The sequence below is a fragment of the Anser cygnoides genome, chromosome 3, assembly GCF_040182565.1.
Source record: "Anser cygnoides isolate HZ-2024a breed goose chromosome 3, Taihu_goose_T2T_genome, whole genome shotgun sequence".
In the NCBI taxonomy this organism is placed as follows: Eukaryota; Metazoa; Chordata; class Aves; order Anseriformes; family Anatidae; genus Anser; species Anser cygnoides.
Window position 1 is genome coordinate 121384611 of NC_089875.1, and position 21466 is coordinate 121406076.

Genomic DNA, 21466 nt, shown 5'->3' on the forward strand with positions numbered 1-21466 from the left:
TTATTTCCTTCCTGCTGAGGCTTCGGAGCAGGATTGGCTCAGGAACTGCTGAATGCGTGTGGTTGCGGAGCTGCTGTTGGAAAAGGAGAAGGAAATTCCCCGCTGTGGCAAACCAGGGATCGGATCGGAGTCCGGGCTGTAAATCTGAAAGCCGTGCGCTTCGGCTGGAGAGCGACGAGGGACATTGGCTCTCAGGAACTTAGATAACTGCTCTGCTTGCACGCGCTTTGATTCCTTTCCCATCTGCTTTTCATTCTGAAAAGGAGTCGCAGTGCTGTGGGGCGAGTTCGAGGGGCTTCGCAGCAGCGGGGTTGCTCGGGGTGCCGCGAGCCACAGGTGGAAGCCCTCGGCCACGTCCTCTGATGCCGGAGCCGTGCTCGCTGAAGGGCTCAAAGCAGCGGGGAGCTTGGGCTCGGAGTCAGGGGTGGAAGAAGCTCGAGCGGAGTGGGCTGGTTCGCCCGGAGCGTCTGGATTTCTGACAGCTTTTGCAGAAAACAGTTCTCAACACGTTGCCTTAGAGCAGTCTGTAAGCAGCTTTTCCCCCCTCTTTTAGACCATTGCATTCACGTTGCGTGGCTTCCTTTAGGAAATGCTTTTTTTTATAAGCACCCGTCTTGGAAAGGGCCTTTTCCAGCCCTGCCTGTGCCTGGCTGGGATCGCAGGCTGCCTGGAAAAGCAGCGAGATGCTGCGCTGTGATGGGATGCTGCGCTGCGATGGGGTGCAGAGGGCTGGGGACCTGCACTCTCCGGTCTGCCTTTGGGGTCGGAATCACCTTTTGCTGCCATTTGCTGAAATCACGGGAAAGCAGGCTGGGCAGCAGGGGTTTTCATGAGCGATTTGAGGAGAAAGGGGAAGCGGTGGTTGGCCCCTGGCTTTTCTGCTGCGGCTCCCTCTGCTCCGCAGGCTCAGCCCCATTAACTGCCACAGATCTGCTTTCCCCCCCCCCAGCCCTGATGGGGCTCAGGCGTTACATGTGGAAGTTACGGGGTGATGGCCGGTGAGAGCAGCAGGGACCACGAAGCCTTCCCCAGCAGGGCAGGGCGTGCGGGGGGCATGCAGCGCAGTCAGTGGGACGGCGGGCTGCAATGCTGCCCTGCGTTCCCCATTTGCAACGGGGATAGATGCGGGCAAATCATTCAAATAGCCGAAATGGTGACTGCAGGTGAACTTAAAACATTGTGAAATTGCTGTTTTTTTTAATATATATATATATTTTAATTTTTTATTTTTATTTATTAGAAAGCACGAGTACATGGAGATGAAGATGCAAAGCTGTCGGGTTAACTTCATCTCTCCATGAAGGCAGGCACCCGTTCCTGGTGATCCTCTTATTTCCAGAGCAGCAGGAAGGCAGGCTGCTGGGTCCTGACTTTGAAACCTCCCGCGAGTGTTCTTACTGCTTTAAGTAATTCGGCTTTTCACAAAGTCTCTTGTTTTTATTTTTTTTTCTCCAAGCATCATACTGAAATAATCAAACAGGATAAACACATTTTCAGCTGTTGAAACAGCATCGTATTTTAGCGTGCAGTAACGTAGCAATGGTGCAGGTTTTGCTTGACCTTTTTTTTCACTCAGAATCCCCCAAATTACCTTTTTACTACTGAGTTTTCTTTCTGTAGCCATAACTACATATTCTTATGTGGTGCATATATGGAATTATTGTATTCCGTAGTATACGGAGTTGGAATTCCGGCATAATTGTTTTCTTAGCATTAATAGGCTTTGGGTTATTTAATGGGCAGCCAGGGATTAGGGTAAATGCAGTACCCCTGGATTCGTATCCAGTCTGTTATCTGAGTTATCTGCGTTGTATCAAAATTTCAGCTGCAGTGACGTGAGTAACGGGGGCAGAGGGAGCAGCGCAGCTTTCCACATCTCCAAGTGCCAGTTGTTTCTGAAAGTCTCCTTCACTTCTTTTTTTCCTCTCCACCATCCCAGTATATTTAATCGTTAAGACGTGGCACTTGAGACGCGTTGAACATCCTAAAACGATTCCAGCAGCTTTGCTTTTTAAAAGAAACCCGTTAGTCAGCTTCTCTGAAACTTCCAAGCTGCTTCAGGTATAAGGAGCTCTGCCACAGTTTGGCTTCAATAAAGAGGACGAGATACAGATCTGAAGTCGTGGGGCCGAGGACAGGGCTGTTTGTGTTAGAAACATGTCTGCTTGGTGCTGCAGAGTGCGTTGCATCTTCCACTTAAGCTTGCTTTGGAGCCGAGAGCTCTCGAGGGCTCGAGTGACCGCCCTGCTGCCGAGCCCGGCCGCGGCTCTCCGCACATCTCCTCGCCTGAGCCTCCTTCCTTGCGGGTTTTTATTCCCCCCGCTGGACGTAGTTGTTATTCTGGCTGAATTACGTCTTTGCAAATGTATGAGGAGCTCCTGAAGGTGTGAACTACATGTTTATGTTGTCGGTGCTGGCCGGGAAGATGTATCCCCTTGGTTGTGCCCTTTGGGGATGGGTATGAGGAGGCATCTGCCGTGGAACACCCGTTTGGAAACTACTCCCCTGACATTTTTCCCATCAAACAGCATGGCCCAAGCCCTCGGGAAAGGATGTTTGAGGTCTGATTTAGGTGAAATTCTGAAATCCTTGAAATCAAGATAATTGGGATTTCCTGATGTCTAAGGGCCTCCCTCCCGTGCCAGGGAGGATTGGGTTCGATACCAGGACGATAAAGCATCTTTAGCGTTGAAGAGCATAAGATGGTGATGATTAAGAGCTAGAAGTCCAGATGTGCAAATTAATATCAAAGTTGTGTCTGTTGGACTCCAGAGCACCCTCACTGTGTTAACAAACGAACTAGAATTGTTGAAACCTCTCTAATTTTATATACAATATCCGTGGTCTGTTTAAGACACGGTGCCCTTTTCCATTAGCTTTTTTTAAAACTGCATTTTGTGGCGGAAGAAAACGAGGCAAGAACATCTGTCCTAGGCTGCTGGTGTTTGTTATTAAGCACGTTTTAATGAGGGATAGGAAGAAAGTAAACAGTTTAAAGTACCGCACCACATCCTTGTAATCCAGCGCACAGCTGTTGGAGCGATGGCGAGGGGCCGAGCGCAGCGCTGTGGTATATCCGCCGTGGTATATCCGCGTGCTCGGGCATCGCTTCGCCTTCGCTTGCCTTTGTCACGGGCTTTGAGCAGAGGGAGAGAAAAAAGGTGGAAAAGATAGAAAAGTCAGCCGCACGGTCCTCGGAGCAGGATGGTTCTTTGGGGGAGAACTCAGATTAATGATTTTTATTTCATTTTTGGAAGCAGCTGGGTTTGTGGGAACAGGGACCTTGTGGCAGCTTCAATTCCACTCCCAAACATGCGCCGTCTTTGCAGCACATGGCATTAGCATTTGCACGGCTCTTCAGAGCAGTTATTCTCTTCTGTACGAGATCGTCTCTGCTGGATTACTTAGAGATAGCTCCAAGTAGAGCCCTGTGGAAACGCAATGCCATCGCAGCGTTCCCAAGGAGCTGACATCAGGAAAGCGAGCGGTTATCGCCCCTTGGCATCGGTCTGACAAAGCAGTTTGCCGACGACAGCAGACACTTCTTAAGATAACGGTTAGGCTCGGGAAGAGAAGGGACCCGAGCAACGCAGGAACACGTAGCCGTGTAAATGATTATTTGTGTGTCGTTTGGCTGGGAGCCAAACGGGTCCTAATGAGAGAAAGCGAAGGTTCTGGGAATGCGGACGCCGTCCCAAAAATTAGGGCGATATCTGAGCTCCACAGAGCTCAGCCTCAGCCGGTGAAGGAGGAGCAAAGGCTGATCTAATCTCTATCAGGAAGTTATTACGAACTAATACGAAGCGTGCCGTTAGGGCGGTTAATGACTTGAGAGTATTGGGACGCGAATCTGGTGATCCTCGGGCGAGGAGCAAGCCGTGGATTGAGTTGGCAGTCGCCGAGCAAAACGTAGCGGACGGGGTGCCGGGTGGCGCGGGGAAAGGAAAACGCTTTGGGTTTGGTTGGTTTGGGGCTTTTCCTGCCCCCTTTAAGGCACGCTTCTGCTTTCGGTCTGCCTCCGTCTCAGCTTCCTTCAGTAATTAATGAAGTTCCTGCCTTAGCTGGCAGGCGGGAGGATTCATCTCGGCTCTCTGATGTCTGGTAGTTTGACAGTCAGGATTTGGAGTGCCGAAGATGTTTCTTACCCCGGATTCCTGCGTTTTAAAGGACGTGCAGAACCGGAGTCCCGCTGGCGGGCGCGGTGGCAGTGACGGCCGAAACTCCCTTGGGAAGCGTTGCCCCCTGAAGAGCTTTCTGCTTTCTCTCTTTGCAGGGTCCTGCAGCAATTTTGGTGCTCCCCGGAGCTCAGAGGGGTAGATAATGGCCAAGTTGTGCCAAGGGCGAGGTTTGCACTGCCGTGCCTCCTGCCTTTTTGGGACGGGAGCTCCTGAAGCGTCCCGGCTGGGCGACTGGGGCCAGCGAAGCGCCGCTGGGGGTTTGCAGCACTTGGGGAGTTTTGGGCTGGTTCGGAACAACAGCGGTTTGTGTAGACACCAAAAGTGGCAACTCTGAGCTCTGCATTTCGATGAGGCGGGTGGAAGACTCAGATTTACGGCGGGGTGAGCATTCGTGGGCGCAGGAGGCGCGGAGACCCGCTGGAGGATGTTCCGTACTCGGACTCGAATGCACGAATGTGGCTTTTCCTTTCCCTTGATGATGTTTTTCCTTCTTTTTTTGCTCCTCGCCCGTCTCTCAGGAGGTCGAGCCCCACGTTTCGCAGCGTGGCAGCCCCTTCAGCCCCGCCAGCATCCCCAGGAGCAGGAGCCAGCAGACAGTTCATAGGGCCCGATCGCTGTCAGCAGGAGCAATCCGCAGCTGTAACTCCAGCCGCAGCATTGCCTGTCGTTATCAATTGGCTAAACTAACAAAACCGATCAATTTCTTTTTCGGATTTCTTCTGAAAAAAACATTTTACACTTTCTGCTTTTCATTTAAAGCCCTGCAGTCGCTGCTAGGACAAGCGAGATCCCTGCAAAACCTGGCAGGCGTTCAGAAACCTAAGAAGCACAGAGAGCTGTTTATTAAACTTCCTCATGAGCAGATAAGACGGCTCACTTTACTGGAACAAAGTTAATGTTTTTTGTTGTTGTTGTTGCTGCCTTCTTAGTTGTGTAAAATTATTCTTTCCAAATACAGCGATTGTTTTTCTGACCTTTTAATTTGCGACAGCGGACTGGCAAAGCAGATTGAGCCCTCTTGCAAAATGGCTCTGCTCTCCGTGTCTCCGCTTGGTATCGGGTATAAATCAGGCAGCAGCACATGAAAAAGGAGATAAGGAGAAGAAGAGGCTTTCCAGATGCTCGAAAACGTTTGTAAGTTTTTAAGCAAAATCAAATTTAAAGGGCACCTGAAAGTGGGTGCGTTTTTTTTGGGGGGGGGGAAGGTAGTGAGAGTTAGCATTGCCTTGAAACTGCTGCCTGAGTGCCTTCACTCCAGGGAGATTAAATACAGCTAAAAAGGAGGCTTTTACACTGGCCCAACAGCCTTGGAGTGTGGAGGAGCTGCAAAAAAGCTTTGGTGCAGCATCTTTCTCGCAGGCAGGCTGCTCTCCTGGTGTCCTCGCTACGCACAGCCCAGCAGTGAGCAACAAGGAAGTACACGAGGGATTTTGTCAGCATACGACCAACAGTAAATCCTCCTTAACTCCTCCCTGCTTGCTTTTTTATGGCAGGGTGTCATTTATTAGCTAGGAAATATCAGTGAAACATTTAAAACGCGACTGAAAGATGCCTGCTTTGCGCGGTCAGCGCTGACCGCTCGCTGGCCGAGCCTCGTGGGGGCTCTGGCTGAAAAATCCCGTGGCTTCGAGGGGCTGTAAGTGCTGGCGTGAGCTGAAGCTGAAAGGTTTGGGGCGAGATCTAGCCTGGGCTGAGGGTGATGGAAGTTGTTCTTCTGGCCGCTGGAACATCTGAGATGGTTTAGTGGATGTATTTTACTCAAATACGTATTATCGGTTGTTCTTGGGCTTAAACGCCGTGCTAGACCTTAGCCCTTTTATACTCTCCTCTGATTTTTTACACTGATCAGCACAGCTTCAAAGTAGGCGCGTGAATGGAAAGCCTGATGGGCCCAGCAAGGTGCCAGGCACTCCCGTGTGTCTTTGACCACGTTGTCAAATGCACGGTGCAATCCGTTGACTTACATCGGGTATTTCAATCTCTCTTTGTTGGGTTGCGGAATTGGGGAAAGATGTGGCCGCTTTTAAAACCTCACTTCACGCCTTTCAGTGGAAGGTGTCAATAGTGTGAGCAAGAAATGCTGAGCGCAGGATTTTGGACGAAAACGCAAGAGCAAAGATCACCAGTCAATGCGAGCTTTATTGAACGGACTTTTTTTCTTTTTTTTTAACGTTGGAAGTCTCTAAATGCATATTCCTACTAATTAAAAGGCTTTCTGGTGAGGGGGAAAATATCCAGTGCTGTTGATGCATGTAACCTATGGATACGTATTTCCTCTGCCTGTCGTCCAGGTGTCTTTATATCTTCAGCTGAAAGCTCGTGCATAATACCACTTGTAAAGTGACTTTTATTGTTGCCTCCAGGTGCTGTGCTCTGGGAAGGAAAGCCAAGATTCAGCTCTTTTAACTCTTTTCTGCCGTTCCCGGGCTGCTGGCAGTGGGACGGCCGCTCCTCCTGCTCGTGGGCTGCCGTCGACTCGTGGAGAGCAGCCCTGCAGCCTCCCCGACCTGAGCCAGCTTAGCAGAATCGCGTAATTCAGGGCGAGAAAACGTGCCAGGGTTTCCCCACCTCTGGAGAAGGAGAGGTTGTTGTTGTTACCTGCCGCGATGCCCTGTACGAGGCGCTGCGGGACCTCCTGGCTTCTGATCTGTTTGAAACAGTGGGCTGGGGGTTGTTGTTCTTAAATATCCGGTGCCAAAATTGATCGGTGTAAGGTCGTCCAGTTGTTCTCACTCCTGAATTCCTGCACCGAGTGTCTCGTGCGACCTTGTCAGCACGGTGTGTGGCTCTTGGCTCCCTGGTTTCTTTTACCTCTTGGTCTGAATTACCTGGTGCCTACGTTTTTCTGTGAAGGTGGGTGTTTACAGGTGGCGATGCAGTCACCCCTAATCTTCTCCTTAAAACCTTGGGTCTTTCAGCGTCCTTGCAGCCGCTTGCGTTGTCATTCGTGAATCTCCCCGGTTTCGCTGTGCTGCTGTGCCAGGGGCAGGGCGACGCAGCCCCCACGGTCTCTGTTCCAAAATTACTGCTTTACAGTGATGTTTGCTCTTCTAAGGATGGCATTAAGGGATCTGCATTGACTGGAGCCGGTTTCTATAAGTGCAGCCTTCAAGAGGATGCAAGCACTGCAGGACACTCGCCCAGCTCTCCAACCTCTGCTTGTTTAACATGGCCAGGACTCTCTCAGCCAGAGATGATTTCCGTCGTATTTAGCAACCACCGGGGGATTTTTGCTCTGTGGCGTGTCCAGTCCCCCCCCCTCGAGCTCGCACAACCTCTCAGCGTGCACAACATCCTGTGGCGAGGAGCTCGAGCACCGCGCTGGGTCGTGTGCGAAGAAACCTCCGTCTCTGGTTTGGTTTTGGACTCGCCACCTGCTACTTTCATTTGTTGCTGCCGTGTTGCTGCACCAAGCAGGCTGCTGCTAACTTCATCCGCTGTTGGTGCGTCCCTCCTCTGGCCTGGGAAGGGTTTCTGTTCCTAGACGCAAGTTTGCGTTTGTTGATAAAGATGTGCGACGTCTTTGCTTGTAGTCGGCGTGGTAAAAGATGCAGATCTGGTGTCCTTTATTGCTTGCAAGCCTTTGGAGTCGGCGTGAGCTTGAGTTTTGCTTGTGACCTGCAGGGAAATGAGTAATGTAGGGCACGAGAACCGATCCCGCTGGGATTTCAGCACGAGCACGTGATTAATGATGATCTAGTTAGATTTTATGACTTGTCGCTTGGCCAATTATTAATCTATTTAATATATCCCGTGTTATGTAATGCAATTCCAGTGACTTGAGAAATCATACTCTGCAAAGTTCAATGATTTACAGAACTCCAAGTACGTTGCATCAGAGCTGGTAGGGTTTGCAGCCGACCTTGTAATCCTGGCGAAAACAGCCACAAGTGATCTGTGCTGATAGACATCAGTCATTCGCTTCCTCTGATTCCTGATCGGGGGTTATAGCAGCAGCGTGTCCCTTGCCTGCCTGGGATGTGGGCTGGGCTGATCGCTTGCTGCTTGCTTGGTCGCCCTCCTGGTGGTTAAAATATTGGCCCAGCAGCGTTTCTTTCGGTGTTCTCAATCCTCCAAAGTTAAAACTTGCTGAAAAGTGAGATAAATGGTGCTCGGGGTGAAGATCTCTTGAAGATCCAGGCGAAGATCAATTGCTTCAAAATGACCAGCGCCGATAGCTGTTGTTTCCCAGCTGCCTGAAATGCTGTTTGGAGTAGGAAACGTTTCCGTGTCATCCTGCAGCTTGCCTATACCGTCGGGTTCCTTTCTTAATTAAAAAAAAACCCAGGAATATTTGTTGCATTCTGCTGCCGTTCCCGTGATATTGCTGGTAGCTGCTCTGGTCCCGTGCAGCGACGGTCCTCAGCCCCTGCCTGAATTCCCTGTTCCTAGGTAATGTGGATACCTCGGTGCGCTCAAACCCACGAGTACCGTGTTCTTCTCGTGCCTGTTGGCTTCTCTTGCTCTTTTGTATCGCTTCATTTCTCATGGATTTTAATATGCCAACAGTTTACTCGTTCTTCTCTCCGTTTTATATATATATATATAAATATTCTATATAATATAATTATAATAATATATACTATAACAATAATATATAATATATAATATATAATATATAATATATAATATATAATATATAATATATAATATATAATATATAATATATAATATATAATATATAATATATAATATATAATATATAATTCTAATATACAGATTATATATATATAATTCTAATATACAGATTACATATATATATATAAATATGTATACATTTATATATAATAAATATATATTCTGATAGTTTCTTTCCTTTCCATTGGGGCCAGCTTGAGACGGGCAGTTTATATTTTTAAAACACAACCAACTTCCCTTTTTACCCCCAGGAGCCAAATCCCCGCCCCGCCACACACCTCACCCCGGGACTCTGCAAACACGTACTCACCGTTGCCGTCAGTATTTATGTTTTTCTGTTTTTAACCCTCCCTCCTTCGAACCATCCCATCTCTTTGTCCTAAGGGAGGTGAGCGCAGCCCTCCCAGCACGCTGAGGATGGGGGATGTTGCTTTAGGTTTTGTTCTAATGAGCAATTTGGTGGAAGCGATTTCAACAACCGCAGCCGCTGCTGACTTCTATTTTTCATCACAATCCCCGTGTCAGCTCAAGAGCTGTTATGGATGGCATTAAGATGCTCTTTCTTCCTCTTCTGGACCTTCGTGCCCATTCCTGTGCCCGTGTGTATGGAGCGGGGGGCATCAGGGGCATCCCCTCTCCTTGTGCCGTGCCTTTTGGGGTGCAGATCCCTGCGCTTCCCGAGCCGTTCCTTGTCAGTGCCTCGGAGATGCTGCTGCTGGTTTCGGCCTCCCTCCTTTTGCCTTCCCTGATTTTGCGTGAATAAATCGTAACGAGTGACTTACAGTGGTCGTACTGCTAACGATGGCTGCGTTATTAAGATCTAACTCCATCCAAGCTGGAGCTAGAGATCAGCTCCATCCGACTTCTTTTGTAATAGCGGGAGCAGCGATGGTGCTGAGCTAACGGTGGTGCTGCCCTCATCTCACCGCGGGTGCTGGGTTTGGAGCCCTGAACGTAACCTAGAAGTGCCGTAACCCTGTGTAAGAGAGAGGAGGGAAACAGGCACGTCCTGGAAGTAATTCCTCGCCCTAATGTGGGCTCTGGACTTGGCGGTTCCTTGGGGACCAAACCCGATCCCCCTGCTGCCTCCTCCCGTCCCATTCCTGGCCCCACAGCCTAACTGTGTTTCTGACCCTGGGCTGAGCCAGCAAGGAAGAAAAAAAATCAAAGTAAGGCAATTAAAACGAGAAGGGTTTGCTGCCAGCCCCGCGTGCTGAGCTGCGATGTCTGGGCACCTCCACGGGCACCTCCGTGGGGTGGCTGCAGAGGGACCCCACAAATACACGTCTGGGTTTCCTATCAGCTCTTAGGTGGCTCAGGCTGATGAAGATTAATTGCATCCTCTAGCCGCTACAAATAAAACTTAAAAAACAATGTTGTGACTTGTCTTGGTGGTGGCCGGGTAGATCAGATGGAGCCTGCAGTGCATGGAGTGGCTTGGAGGAGATTTTCCGGAGCTCGTCTCTGCAGTTCTTGTCTGAAATGACTTTTTTGTTCAAATACTTCGTAATAGGAAGAGCACAATTTTATTTTTCAGCCAAGCGAGGACTTTGCAGGCCCTGGGTTTGTTAAAATAACCTGCACTGGCATCAAGAGGAGCAAGGTTCCTCTCGATCCGTGCTGTGACTTAGAGCAGAGCGGACGGCTCGAGCGCGCGGACGCATCGCGGGCTCGATGTCTTCTTACAGCGTATGTGCCTCGGGAGGGAAATCATTATTTATGCTCGTCTCGGGTTCAGAGGCTCCCCGGCTTATTGAAGGCGATGCAGCAAGTCTGCGGAAGAGGAGGGACTTGAGAAATCCCCTTGATCCAGATCTAGCTCCATGCTTAGTAACAACGGCAGTTTACTAGCAGCGCCTTTGTGCGGCACCGAACCGTCTAATTATCCCGGCGTTTTACGAGTTCGGTGGTGGTCTGCGGCCTGTTGCCTGTAAACACCCGCTGCAATTTTCTGGTGCTGGTTTTTATCTCCCGGCTTGTGCGGATGCCGCCTCGCGACGGCGGATTTGCTCCCAGGGCCGTGCCGCCTTTTTCTGGAGGGTAATCTTCACGTCTGAGGAGTGGCGCTGGCAAGGAGGGAGGGGAGAATTAAAAATGCACGTTGGTTGGACTCTTAAAGCGTTCGTTTACTTTATTCCCCCAAGAAACTTACAGCGTGAGGAACCTTGATGAATTCTTCTACAAAAAAATAATAAAAAAAAAACCCTCGCAATTGATAGCGTTGAGAAGGTCAACAAGCTATTAATGATGCTGCTGCGAATTAGCAGTTGACCTTAACTGCTGTTTTCCCACTCGAAGCGCCGAGAATTGCATCGTGTGAATTATTTGGAAGATAATGCAGACAAATTGTCTTCTCCTCCGCAGGATTCGGTAATTGATGCTGGTCCCCTGTCTGAAGAACTCATGCGAAGGCTGCCCATGGACGGCCGATGCCCGTGTTTGCTGAAGCCCTAGGATTCGCCGGCGTTGCTGTTTAATCACCTGCAGAGTCCTGTTTTTCCCATGAACCATCTTTCACCTCGGGAAGGTAGAGGTAAGGTTTCAGGTCTCTGGTTTTTTTCTTTCCTCTGGCAAAAATATGTTTAAACCTGTCGTGGAGGTGGCTTTCGCTGGAGCACCTCTTCATGTGGAATTAATTATTGAGAAAGCTGAAGGCAAAAGTCACCGTTTCTCTCTGTCCTTGGCTTCCTTTGGGTTATTTTCCGTACGTGAGGTGTGCAGCCAGTCTGCCTCGTCTTCGGAGCTACAAGAGTTGCTTTAAAAGCTCGTAAAGATGCAATTATTGCCTGAATCAACCGTTCTTTCTCAATATGTTTTGCAAAATTGAATAGCTAATTGCTGTGGTGGCAGAATGGTATGCAGAGGGCTTGTGCTAAAGAATAATGCGTGGTTTTGGTAAGTCATTACATTGTAGGCTGGCTCGCAGTGTTCAAGGGCTTCTGATCAGGTGAATCGAGTCCATAACTGGAGAATTTTAAAAGTCGCCAACTTGGGAAGTCAAAATGTTTTATGGCAAGGACTAATACAACTTCGAGAGCAAGAAGCGTGTGCTCAGCATCCTTGTAGCACTTACTAGCTGATGCATGTAACGACTTGAACACTTCTGTGGTTTGCCCACAGCCGGCAATATCTTCAAGGAAAATAGTTGTAATGGAGCGGTAACTTGGAAAGACAGTAGAATATATTTAGAAATGAACGGAACGGTGAAAACAAGTAGCAAGAAGACGGGTTGGCTGCAGCAGCTGCATGGCTGCGGGATTTCCAGCACGACTGGGAGCGCTTGCTGGGAGCAGGGAGGACCTGTACCCCTAATTCCATGGGAAAATTGGCTTCGACTCGCATGCCGTAAGGCGAAAAAAGGCCAAATGGCTGCGAGCCGTCGCGCTGCTCCGTCTGCCTTTGGAGCTGTAACCCTGTCGTGGTCCTGTGCTTCGGGTAAGCTCCGCCTGGGCGTGATGGCTTGGCTGTAAAACTCATTATTGCTTCGGTGGCGCTGTGCCTCGTTCCTGGCCGTCACCACGGGTCATCCGCACGACTCCGCAGCCCCAGTTCCCGGGGGGGGATTTCTTGCTGGGCATCTCCCTCAAGCCACGAGGCACCAGCAGAGCCCCGGCGCAGCGCCGGACGCGGTGCGCGCGGTTAATGATTAAACTGCGCTGGCGGACTCCTCCGATAAACAAACAGGTGAATTCAGGCTTTTTCACCGCAAAAAAAGATCACCTTTCCCTCTGTACATAACAGCCACTTTTTGATTGGAAGCGGGGAAAGCATATCACAAGCAAACAAAAACCCCCAGCTCCTGCTACTCTTGAGATTTCTTTAGCTTTCTCTCCGGCGCCTCGACCAGATCCAGCCTTCGGCGGGGTGACCTTGCAGCGTGCTTGGCTCCACATTTTTCTTTTTCTCCCCCCCCCCTGCAATCTCCCCAAAGCACCGAGCACAAATAAGGTGCCCGGCCGTGGCCGTGCGTGGGCTGAGGCAGCTCCAAGAGCGTCGGGCTGGCAGATGCAGCCCCGCCGGGGGAAGGGTTAAATTCCTCCTCCTGAAATCGGATAGCTGCGGGCAGGAAGGGCTCTAGATGAGTTTTAAGTGAGGTGCTCTGGATTTCCCCTGATATCGGGGGCTGGCAAAATAGCCCCCGCAGTTGTGTGTGTGTGTGTGCGGGGAGCCGGGGGGGCTCTGCCTTTGTCCCACCTGGCACCTCCCATCTGTTTGCTCTTCTTTCCCCCTCCACCCCCCCGTCTTATTAAATTTCATTCTTTCCCCTAGCAAATGGACATTTTGGCGTTGCACTGAATCGCTTTGCTCTGGTGGAGCTCCCTTCCCCTTTATCCCGCGATGGGGCTTTGAGATGAAAAGCTGTAAATAACGCTGGCTGCGCCCGCCGCCTCCCCGCCCTAGCCCTAGGTCTTTGCCGTGCTGAAACTCCCTCTTTATTCCTTAATGATCCTGTTCCTTCCACCTTAAATAGATTTCCTGCTGTTAACGAGGTTTTCAAGTGTGGCAACGCTTTATAAAGCCTATCTCGCTTTATAAAGCCTATCTCGTGCGACGTATTTGCCGGAGGTGAGCTCTGGAGTCGGACGGACACCGGCAGCAGCGGCGGCGCTTTCACCTTCGGTTGCTTTTGGTTGTTTCAGCCCCACTTATCCAGAGAAGCTCGCAGCCCTTTGGGAAGCAAGACCCCCAGGTTTGGCTCTCCTGACGCCTGCTTTTATTGAGCAAAGAGCGCAAACGAGGCAAGCCCCCTGTAGCCAAAGCTCCCCTGGCTGCTGGCCGAAGCTCGGTGGCTTTGCAGAGGACACGTGCCAGCAGCGCTGCTTCTCGGAGCTGGGCTTTGTGGGCCCTGCACGCCCACCTGCGGCCACCCTAGCAGCGGGTAGATAATCTAGAATCTCTCCAGATTGCTAAACAAAAATATTCAAGACTTTTCTTTGCTGTCCTTTTTAAAAAGTTAGCGCGGGCGCGTGGGCGTGCAGTCTCCCAGCACGTTTCTTTCCGTGCTCGTAGGGCAGACGTTGCAGGCAGCTGTCCCTAGCAAAGCAGTTCTCATTGATATTAACAGCATCCACACTGCTGAAGGTGTTCGGGTCTGAGCTGAATCCCCCCTCTTTGTTTTTATTTGATCATTTGATTCTGCTGCTGGCCGTGTTTGCTTGATGTTGAAGTTGTCCGTTCTGCTGGGTGTTTGTTACGTGCTGCAGAGGTGTCTGCGCAATGCCAGAGACAAAAGCTTTGGGCTTACGTGGAGAAGAAAACAATGTATGGGGTTTGAGATGTCTGCTGGTGACTTGGGCTCCTCCGTAAGCGAAGGAAGGGCGGTGCTGATGGGGGAGCTGGCTGTAGTTTCACATCTGAGATCTTTCTCTGTTCCTTTTTTAAAATCCTAAAACACCATCGGATGCTCTTGTGAATCCTGTAGTTGGGTCAGCTTGGGTGCGTGGCTCATGCAGGAAGTATTTGGGACACATGCCTCCTCCATTAGGGAGAAATTTTTGGTGCTTAGCCCCTTCAAAACATTAAAATGCCCGAGTGAGGATTTGTTCATCTGGCGTTAAGTGTTGGTTGCCCAGGAGCGTTGCTTATATCCATTTTGGTTGCTTCTATCCAACTTCCAGACTTATTTTGCTTCCCTTTTGGAACAACCCACTTTGTCAATTTGACCTGCAGTTCCTAGAAAGTTTACGCAAACGCGTTTTTTTCTTAGATTTTCCCATTTCTGCTTGAATCCAGCCTAGTCCTTGGGCCGCGCTCAGGGGCAGTGACGCTGAGCATCGTAGGGGCTTTGTAGTCTGCTGGCTTCTCTGGTGCCCCGCAGGAATTCCTGCTTCCCGGGCCGCAAAGACGATGAATCGTTTAATTGCAGAGCACGCTCGAGTGAGGCCGTGCGTTCGCGGGACCTGACGACTCGCCGTCCTTTGCCTGCTGTGGGATTTGCTGCGGATAGGTGGTTGTAAATCCCCGCCTGTTTGGTTCTTCCATCGTTCCAGCTATTTTGGTGGCTCTTTGTCGGTGTCGTTGGCTACGTCCCCGAGCCTCCCAAGGATGCCACTTCGGTGTGGCTCCGCTTCTCCCGGAGCTGAGCTGGGCGCTGACTTGGAGAGCACTAGAAGTGTGCAAAACGCTGCCTGTGCTCCTCGGCGGGACCACACCGAGCACCCCTCCATCCGCTCTGCACAGAAATATTTAGGGAAAATACAGCGCCAAGTAACAAAGACGTGGGGGAGCGTTTGTCCTGCAGGGCAGCGATGCCTCCCCATAGGTGCAGGACAGGGTCGTGGTGGTGGAGGGAGAGAGGAAGGCGAGCGCAGGTCCTGCAGGACACGCTGCCCCTCCATGGCTTTGATGGGAGACGTGGCACAGCGGGGTACCCAAAAAGACGCCCTCTTATCTTCTGAAAATACCAAAGAAACCTGCTCGGAGCTGCCTTTGTGTTCGCTTCGGTGCTTTTGGTCTGTCTGCGAGAGCGGAGGATTTGGAGAGAGTTAAACCCTCAGTGAGACTGTTTGTGCCTTTAGTTACGGGAGGGTTTTTTTTTTTTCCATTTATCACCCAAATCATTTTGCAGTGCTGATGCGAGTAACCGCTTGTCAATAACGCAGGGCTGGGAAGATCTGTTTCTGGGAAACTTTCAGAAAACAAACACAGACCCCCAAAGCCACCTCTTGGCTGGCAAAAAGTGCGAAGAGTTTCTGTGCCGGTTTCTGCTTCCTCGAGGAGCTGTTTTTGGATGCTTCGCGTACGTGCCAGCGAGGTTTTGCTTGGTGCGGGGCTCCGTTTGCTTCTCTGGAAGCAAGCTCTCGACGCGCTGATCCTGCTGTGTGCGGGTTTGCACCTTAAAACGCACACGTGCCCGTCTTCCAAATCGCAGGGAGCTGGTCTGCTCGCGTGGACCAAAATTTGAAGCATTTCCTGGCCATTTTGCCTGAATACTGGTTTCTGTGATTGTTATTTACGGGTGAGTCAAGCTCGTGAGCTGAAGGCAGTGGCGTCGTCTACAGCTGTACTTTCCAAGAACCAGAAGTGCTGGTACATAATTGTCATTACGAGCGAGCTTCAGGAGCACAGCAGCCACGAAATCCTGGTGATTAGGGATGCAAATCTGAATTTTGCTCCTCCTCGCTACGCGTTCCTCCGGTCCTTGCCCTGCCGGCCGTGCCAACACCTCGGAGCACCTCGGGTGGTGCCGAGCACTTCTGAGGACGTTGCAGGCAGGAGCGACGCCACCGAGAGAAATCCAGCACCCGCAGAGCACGATGCAGAGCCCGATGCCCGCTCCCCTGGGATGGCTCTCACCTGGGGCTCACCTGGGGTAGCTCCTACGTGGGAACTCCCCCGTCGCTCTGGCGGGTGGAAAGGTGAGCGATGTTCTTCCTAAAATCTCCTTGTCCCCTCCCCAGTTATTCCCAGCCCTTGCTTCCTTATCTTTACTTCCCTTTTGGGGAGGCGAGTTAGGGGCTAGGAGAGCGGCGGCGGCTGCGAAGAGGCCGAGGTGGCAGGAACAAATCACAACCCCATCGATGCTTTCGCCTTTTATTTCCGTAAAGACCTCAGCCTCCCCTTGCAGATTTCCGGAGCCTCGTGAGGTTGATAAAGCCCTGGCTTTAACGTGCTTTCCCTCCCCAGCCCTGCTCCCTTCCCCTTGTTATCCCGGCCTTCCTTTATCCCGTGAAAGGCACACATTTGTTTAATGGAGCTGTCACAAATCCCCGCTACAGATGAACAGCGGAATGTATATTAAAATATATTTTGAGAAGTTAAAATGAAATTCAAAATCAAAGGCAAATTGCCCCGTTGCTTGTTACAGTTGATAGCAAAACGTCACCTGGGAGAAAGCGCGCTCCTGGTAGGAGCGTGAACGGTTTGCTAAGCAGGGAGCGCTTCATCTGCGGGGAAATGCTCCGCTGTCTTAAGCCCAAGTGTGAAGAGTGGAAAGGCAAACTAATTAGCGAATTTTAATAACAAAGTAACGCTATATCAGATGGATTGTATGTCTTTCAGCGTTAGATTTATACGGTTGAGCAGTTTCCGTGTTTCTCTGAATGTATAACAAATGGAGGGAAAATCTTTTATTGAGACGCCGGAATAAAATTGGGAGAGGAATGGGATGTGTTAAAGGCAGCGTTAAACGTATGGCAACTGTACCAGGAAGCGGTCCGGAGACAGAAAATGAGTAGAAGTGGATGGATTAACAAAAAAACCCTTCAACAAACACAGATCTGAATGGGCAATCCAAACCCGTAACCGCACAAACGAAAGAACAGCAAAGAAATCGATGTGTGGGAACGGATCATTCGAGATCTTCACAGAATCACAGAATCATCCAGGTCGGAAGAGACCTCCAAGATCGCCCAGCCCAAGCTCTGACCTAACACCACCAAGCCCTCCACTAAACCGTATCACTGAGCTCTACATCTAAACGTCTCTTAAAGACCTCCAGGGATGGTGACTCAACCACTTCCCCGGGCAGCCCATCCCAATGCCTAACAACCCTATCGGTAAAGAAGTTCTTCCTAACATCCAACCTAAACCTCCCCTGGCGGAGGTTTCTACTCTTGATGGAGTAGAAAATATTAGCCCAAACAAAGCAGAACGGTGCTGGTGGGGAGGGTTATTTCTGGTAGGGGGTCGCGGACCGGCCGCTGTGCTGGGCGGAGGTTTGCACGATTTTTGCAAAGCCGGCACGAGGCTCATGACTGTTGATAGACAATTAAAATAGGAATTTGCTAAAATTCGTAGGAAATGCCACATGGATCCATGCGTTACCATTGGTACAGCGTAGAAAAAAGCTTGTCTAGCAAGGCAAAACACTTGTAGTGCTCACACAGGTGGTCAGCAGTTGAGTTTCATGAAATTAATCCTAGCAAAAACCCTTTTCCCTCGCAGATAGACCGGCACCGTGGGCAGGTGCAGCAGGGGGAGCAGCAGTGCCCCAGCACCGGGACCAAATTGCTGACCCCGCGGCGCTCTCCTCGCCCGCCTGCTGTGCCAAATCCCCACCGGGGTTTCCTTGCACCTTTATTTAACCGCAGGGCACCGGTGCTTCCCCCTGCTTCGATCGCCCCAGCGAGGAGTGCAGTGAAGCTGCCGATTGTCGTTGGCTTCAGTCTTGCCCGAACCTGAGGCTCGTCCAAACTTCTTGCATTTGTCTCCTCTTTAATCCCTCTCTCCTGCGTCTTTGGTTCATAAAAGCCGGTAATCAGAGACCCAAGCACATGTCAGAGTGATGATGTACAGATACAGCTGCAGCATTTTTGCTTAAATGTAATGGTGTAATGTCACAATTGAGCCCCCGTCGCTCGATATTTCTCCAGACTCTATCTTTGGATGGAAAATACAGCCGCGCAGCAGCCTCCTGACCGATGGAGAAACGGGCAGGAAGCTTCTCCAGTTGGTGCAAGCGTATTATTGCTGAACGTACCCCGAAGAACGGCACCACCGCAAAGCACAATGCTAATCCCATCGTATCCCTGTTTCTCCAGCCGATGAAATAACTTCGGTACAATTAGACGCTGTTTGCTTGTTCTTCGGGTATGCAGTTAAACTCCAGCCCTCTTCCACCCTGCCGTTACTAACGCCAGTGTTGATGGAGAGCTATTTCGCCAGCCCTCGCGCAGCGCCGGGGCTGGGTTTTGGATGCTGCAGTGGTCTGTGCAAATGATGGAGTAATAATGGATGAATGACAGGGTAGGAGCAATCCAGCAACTGTTCTGCATGTTGAAGATGAAGGACAGATAAATTTTACAGCTGTTAGCAGCGATGGGAGCATTTGCAGACGAGTAGATAAGTCACGAAAAAAATTAGAAATCGCTCCGTGTGCCACTTACCATCCATTGTCAACACCGTGACTATACACGGGGTAAATGATTTCCGTAAGCACGGGAATCGTATTAAGATTTTTAATTAACTCATCAGCAGGCTGATACATATTTCACGACAGCTAGCTGAGGGCTGTAGCTCGTGAGAGCAGCGCCCACCTTGGCCGAAAAAAAGCCCTTCGTTGTGGGTGCTTGCAGCGAGCTTTCCTTCCTGCAGTGCAAGGCATGCAAAAGCTGGGCTGTAAAGAAAAGAACAGAAATCAAAAATGTGCACACCGGCCTGATTCTTTGCTGTTTCTAAGGGTAACTCAGTGAGGGAGGCGACTGCTGTGGCACAAGGCTGGGGAGTGAGACTCACCCGTTAAATTCTCACTTTGCTCCTCGTTCGTCTTGGTGGGGCAGCGGTGCTCACAACGATGTTGGATATTTCCCTCGGGATGGCGTGATGTTATGAAATAGGGTGGCGATCCATTGCCTTTCTTCTTCTTCACTTTTTTCACGTGAACATTGATATAATTAGCACGATTCCACCGCGAGCACCCAGCACTGCAGCCTCCCTGGGGCGAGCGCCCGTCCCCAGCCCTTAGCAAGCGCCGCGCTGCAGCTGAGGCTTCTCGGTGCTTTGGTGCTTTAACTGGGGGGGAAAATAAAAGTCTTACTTCTATAATCGTGTGATGGCATCAGGAGAAAGCAAGCCGCATCCTTGCACCGGGGCAAACTTCACGCCAAAGTGCCTGAGCCGTCGGATTTGCCGGTGTTGGTTGTGCTGCTGAAGGCACCGCGTGCCTGGGCGGCTCGTGGTGGTGAAATGCAGCCCCCTGCGCGGTCACTCATCCTCGTGAGCCAAGCGTTTTTTCTTAACGATTTACCAAATACTGGGCACTTTCTTTTTTTTTTTTTTACAGCGAGCTTCATTTTCCCTTTGCAAAAAATTGCGCCGGCAGCTTGAGGACATCGTTGCAGAAACGTTGTGCAGTTACACAAAGAATATGTTTGTTGCGTGCGCAACGTTACATAAGCTGGCCTTCAATTTTTCCAGTTTGCATGGAAGATGCTTTCTCTACTGAATTCCAGGGGCTGCAGCCAGGTAGGCTTTTCCCCCTAGCTTTTTATCCCAGTTGAAGTTTTCTTTGAAAGATTGGGTCTTCCGCTTGCATTTTTGCTCTTTTGGGAACCGTTTAATTCATTAGTAAAGGTTCATGGGCAAAGCAGGAAGCCACATCTCTGGAGCTCTGTTCGAGTGACGAATTTTGGGGGAGAATTCAGCGGGAATGACACTGGGTTACTTATAGCTCGCAGCCCTTTGTCACCTTTGTGCAATCCTGTGCCTTTCAAAAGATGTCCTACTTTTCGGAAACGTTATGTGGAGCAGCCCAGCCTTTCCGCTGCGTTTTCCCCGGCACTTGCCTATTTTTGTGCCGTGGAACCGCTTGGTTTTAAGGGCTGCTGAGTAGCGTCGGTGGAGGGATTTGATGTAATTTTCCTGTGTGAAATGGGGTTTGTTGCTTTGCATCGGTGCTTCAAGGCCACCGCGCACCGCAGCGTCACCCAGTGACACCACCGCTGCCCCAGGTGACCGAAAGGAAGGGGTTTTAGGGTGCAGCTCTCCCAGATGGAGCTGGGATTTGGGGTGCCTGGCTCACCACGAGGAGCTGGGGTCGTGTTTTCCAGCCCTCACCTGAGAGCAGATGGCAAACACCTTGGCTTCGCGCGCCGGGTCCCACCAGCTGGAAGCTGCCCTCCGTTTTAACACAGCGGATAATCGTGGCTCTCTTCCGCTATTAATAGCTGCGATTTAATAGCATCGTTTTGGGCTTGTTTCTGCAGCACTTGCCTCCTGGAACTCCCCGTGGCCTGTGCGCTTTAATGAGTTTCGCCTCACGGTCCCTCTGTGGGGGGAGCTGAACTCCCCCGGCCCCTCCTGGTTTCCCCCGTTCCTCCGTGCAGCCGCGTCCTCGCTCCCCTGTGCCACGCAAGAAATGTTCATTTTTCCTTTACCCAGGCACACTTACACCCATTTCTGCGGTAGGAGATTACCCCTTTTCCCCCATTTAAATTCACTCAATCACTTCTTTTTTTTTAACCCCCCCCTCCCGTATCTAGGGCACGAGACATTAAGTACCTGGCGCAGCATTTTCTGCGCTTCCTTGAAGCAAGGGTATGGTTTGTGGTGCTGCCCCATCCCTTTTCTTCGTTCTTAGCACTCATAATTACAGTTCTCTGTCCTTTTTTTTTTTTTTAATGCCTCTCATTCTGCTGTTTGTTCCATTAGTACCTATTGTTTTAGCCAAGCCTATGATTTAGCAGGCAGCGAGGAAGCCTGGGTGCGTGCCCGCAAAGCGTGCGCTCGCGGGGATGCTGGAGAGCAGGAGCTGATCCCCCTCTCGTTAGCCTGTTCTTCGTTACACACGCCCAGCAGGGGCCTGCCGGGGTGAAGTGGGTGCAAAACTCTGTCATTTTAGCTTAGCTGCATCTCTCACCTGGCTCCTTTCGGGGGGGGAGCAGCTCCACGGGGAGAGGACGCCGTGCGGAGAAGCCCGTGGCGTTTTTGCCTCTTGCGCGCACGCGAAACAAACCGGCTCGTGGCGCTTCTGTTTAATTTGGGGGCGACGCGTAGGAAAGGTGGGACGAAACGAAGCCCTGTCTTATTTTCTCCGCGAGCAAATTAACATTTTTTTTGGAGCGTCTCCCAGTGGGCCCTCCCGAACTTCGAGTTTTGCAGGCTTCCCGTTGCAGATGCCTTTGTTGCAGAGCTAACGCCACGGGAGCTCTCTGCAGCCTGCTTCAAGGAGAAAAGCCTAAAGGAGAATGTGAGTAGCGATTATATAACGA

General features: G+C 50.7%; 1 protein-coding gene across 8 annotated transcripts in view; it reads left to right on the top strand.

The window, feature by feature from the left end:
* NCOA1 (nuclear receptor coactivator 1) overlaps positions 1-21466 on the top strand; it is a 165655-nt gene that overhangs the window by 37082 nt on the left and 107107 nt on the right. For all 8 annotated transcript variants that reach the window (XM_066995136.1, XM_066995137.1, XM_066995140.1 and 5 more), the window contains exon 2: positions 11181-11349. The gene's annotated coding sequence lies outside the window, so the exon portion shown is untranslated. The remainder of the gene's footprint in view (positions 1-11180; positions 11350-21466) is intronic.